General features: G+C 39.7%; 1 protein-coding gene and 1 pseudogene across 1 annotated transcript in view; one reads left to right on the top strand and one right to left on the bottom strand.

Annotated features, from left to right (window-relative positions):
- LOC102871028 (nucleolar and spindle-associated protein 1-like) overlaps window positions 1–3,938 on the top strand; it is a 52,781-nt gene that overhangs the window by 6,135 nt on the left and 42,708 nt on the right. The window lies entirely within an intron of this gene.
- LOC102848610 lies at window positions 2,368–3,656 on the bottom strand (annotated as a pseudogene).

Here is a 3,938-nt window from a genome sequence, read left to right as displayed (position 1 = left end):
GGGGGAGAAGTGCAGCAATGAATGAATGGAAATCCAAAATCTCTGTAAATGCTCATTAAGATTATTTAAAAAAGAAAAGAAAATGTTATAAAGCAAAGATGTGATGACTAAAATGCACCTGACTCTGGTGTTTTCAGTCACCTGATACGCAGCTGGGCAAGGAATAAGGAAGACAGAATTGCTGCCTTTGAAATATGATGTTAACTAAGAATATTGAATGGACCCTGAATTGCCAGACAAACAATTCTGTCTTTGAAAGAGAATAGCTGGAATGTTCTTCAGAAGCCAGGATGATGACATTTTGTGTCTCAACATTTGGATATGCTATTAGGAGGTGCCTGTCCCTCTAGAAAAACATGATACTTGGTGAAGTACAGGATCCAGAGTCGGGTAAAAAGAGGAACACCCACATCAGGATGTAATGACACCGTCTGGGACCAAAGGCTCCAATATAGTAATAATTAAGAGAATGATACAAAACTGCAGTGTTTCATTTTGTTGTACTTCAGGCTCCTGTGAGTCAGAACTTACTCAAAAGCACCCAACAATAGATAACAATAATGCCATTGAGGTAATGGTGGGAATGTCCCTTATTCCTAGGAGATGTATCTAATGTAATTAAGGGTATCATGATGTCTGGAATTTACTTTCAAATGGGTTAACAATCAAATATATCTATATCTGTATCTATCTATCTATCTATCTATCTATCTATCTATCTATCTATAACACAGTATTGGGTGGGGTTTGTTTGTTTAAATATGGAACGCTTCATGAATTGCATGTCATCCTTGCACAGGGGCCTTGCTAATCTTCTCTGTATCTTTCCAATTTTAGTATATGTGCTGCCGAAGCGAGCACAGTATTGGGGTTTTTTTTTTTGTTTGTTTTTGTTTTTTTGGTGAGAAAAATTTATTACATTTAGAATTAGCCCGCTGGACTCAGTTTAGATGATCCCAATTTTGTTGGCAACATCCAAAGCATCATAATCAGGAGCAAGTCGAACATAGGCCTTCTCTCCATCAGGCCTAATCAAAGTGTTGACCTTAGCCACATCAATGTCACAGAGCTTCTTTATAGCTTGTTTAATTTGGTCCTTGTTGGTCTTGACATCCACAATGAACACAAGTGTGTTGTTATCTTCTATCTTCTTCATAGCTGACTCAGTGGTCAGGGGAAATTTGATGATGGCATAGCGATCAAGCTTGTTTCTCCTGGGAGCGCTCTTCCGGGGGTATTTGGGCTGCCGTCAGAGTCTCAGCGTCTTAGGCCGCCGGAACGTGGGTGACGTGCGGATCTTCTTTTTTTTTTGGCTGTGGACGCCCTTCAGGACTGCCTTCTTGGCCTTCAATGCCTTTGCTTTGGCTTCGGTTTTGGGAGGGGCCGGGGCTTCCTTCTTCGCTTTCGGCGCCATCTTCGTAGAAAGGAGTATTGGGTTTTTAATCAAAGGTCAAGAGTGTAATTCTTATTATACTATTCTTTTTACTTATATAAATTTTGAAACTTTTTATCACAGAGTTAAAAGGAGGAAAACCAAGCACCTACAATGGGCTCTAATGTTCTGCTTGACCCAGCCTTTGGTGACCAGCCTGATCTTTCTTCCTCCAACTTGACCCCTTGTGTCGATCCCTTGTTCATTAAGCTCCAGCCACATTTGGCTTCTTTGTGCCCTTCAAATTCAGAAGCCCAGCTACCCTGCCTTAATTTTGCTCTAGTTCACCCACAATCATCCGTTTTAGTTTCCTTTAACAGCCTCCTAGCAGTATCCCTGGTTTCAGTTTTCCCGTTAATACTAGGTACCATCCAGTCTGTTCGAAATTAGAGTTACCCAGGAACAACAGAAGGAAGCCTTGCCCATTGTGCTGTCCTCCTAGTCACTGCTGCATTAGAGCCCATTTTTTGAAACCACTGTGTCAGTCTGTCTCACTGTGAAGCCTCCTCTTTTTTGCTGACCCTTTACTAGCTATGGTGTCTTTCTCCTGGGTCTGGCCCCAGCTGATGACATATCTAGAGTATGTGAGACAAATCTTGCTGCCTTTGCTTCTAAGGAGCATTCTTTTTTTTTTTAATGTTAATCCATATATTTTTATTCATACACTTTTGTTGAGATCATTGCCTATACTTCCATTGTTTTCTTTTTATTTTATTTCATTTTATTGTGTGTGTGTGTGTGTGTGTGTGTGTGTGTGTGTACCGTCAAATCAGATCTGACTGGTACAGGAGGAGATGGTCCCTCCTTCCCCAGCAGAGCATCTGGTGGATTTGAACCGTGCGCCTCTGGGATTGCAGTACAGCTTCTTGCCACTAGGCCACCAGATCTCCCCACCATTGTTTTCTTTAACATTATTTTTACAATAAACATATCTGTCATGCCGCCATCAAAAACTTTATAGTAAATGACACAGGTTTGTAATGCAATTTAGACTCTAGCTTCTTAGAATCAGCCACTTTTCTGACTGCTTTCATGAAGTCTTCTTGTACTACAAAATCATGATCAGCATGAATTGCAAACATACCTGCTCCATTGAAGCCATGTGAAAGCATCACAATTGCTTCATAATCTATTTCTCTCTGCTTTGTAATGGGACCTGCGTGGATTTTCAGTATATCTAATCTTGCTTGTTCATTTGGCAAATCAATATGTATTTTTCTCTCTAATCTTTCTGGTTGGGAGCAGATCTGGCATTCACTTCCTAAGCTACATGCCTCTGGAAACTCTATGAACTTTGATAAATGTCAGTAGTTTTAGAGGGGCTTCAGGCCTTTTGTCCATAGGGTCGCTGAGTCGTGCTCGAATTGAAGGCAATCAACAACAAAAACAACAACAATCTTCCTGGATGTAGCAAAGCAGAATCTAGTGTATCTGGTCTATTTATAGCCATGATCATTTTAACTCTATGCAGAGTATCACATCTATCTTTTTGATTCAGGACCTCGATTCTCAGAATCTATTAGCTCAGATACCCTCAGAAAAAATGACCACCACCAATAGCATCTATTTTATCCATAAAAATTATGCACAGCCGATGGTCATTGGTATTTCTCCGATCAAATGAGCACTTTGACCGTGTACTTGTCTACAATAGAACTAGATACAACTTTTTAAAAATTGCAGTCCAGCTGGCTAGCAACAACCCTGGCCAAAAGTGTTTTTCCTATACTTGGTGGTCCATATAATAAACAGTCTTTTGGAGGTAGTATTATTAGACACTGAAATCTGGTTTTGTAAGAGGCAGTTCTATCACCTCTCTTAATTCTCTGATCTCTTCTGATAGCCATCCAACTTTAGAATAAACATTGCCAGGGTCCTCATGAGACAAAGTGTAAACCAGTGGATCCATTTCTCTTGGCAAATATCTCATGATAGTTAGTGTAGTTATATTCAAAGCAACCCTTATTCCTGGCTTCAGCCTACTTTTGTCAAGCTGTTGACAACACTTTAACAGTAAGTTCTTCTTCAGTTAATTGGCTACATACTTCACCTACAATCTGGCCAACACTTTGAAGAGCCTTCAGATCATTTTCAGAGTTTTCATACTGATTGGTAAATTCTTAATTTGCTCCCTTAACTCCTTGATACTGCTATTGATCTCCTTGTGCTCCAGCAGTTTCTTGGGGTAATTTGGAAGCACCTTATCTCTATGGTCCTCCATGATGAGAAGGTGTCACTCATCCTAAGGAGTATTTTTTTTAAATTCAATTTAATGAAAGTTTACAAAGACTTAGGGTTTCCAGTCATTCATTGTTGCACTTCTCTCCCTACCCACCCCCTACCCCCTTCTTCTTTGAAAAGAAAAATAAAAACTCTTTCACTGTTATGCAATCTCTTCCCCCCAAGTCCACTCCTCTATGCAGCCTTCATTCTGGACTTCTGTAATAACAGGAATACCCATTCATATGTACTTTTTTTTTAAAGTTTTTTTTTTTAAATTTTATTT

Source organism: Elephantulus edwardii, unplaced genomic scaffold (assembly GCF_000299155.1).
Source record: "Elephantulus edwardii isolate Elephantulus edwardi_28Jun2011 unplaced genomic scaffold, EleEdw1.0 scaffold00026, whole genome shotgun sequence".
Taxonomy (NCBI): Eukaryota; Metazoa; Chordata; class Mammalia; order Macroscelidea; family Macroscelididae; genus Elephantulus; species Elephantulus edwardii.
Note: the sequence above shows the minus strand (reverse complement) of the source record. Positions and strands in the feature narration are given on the sequence as shown.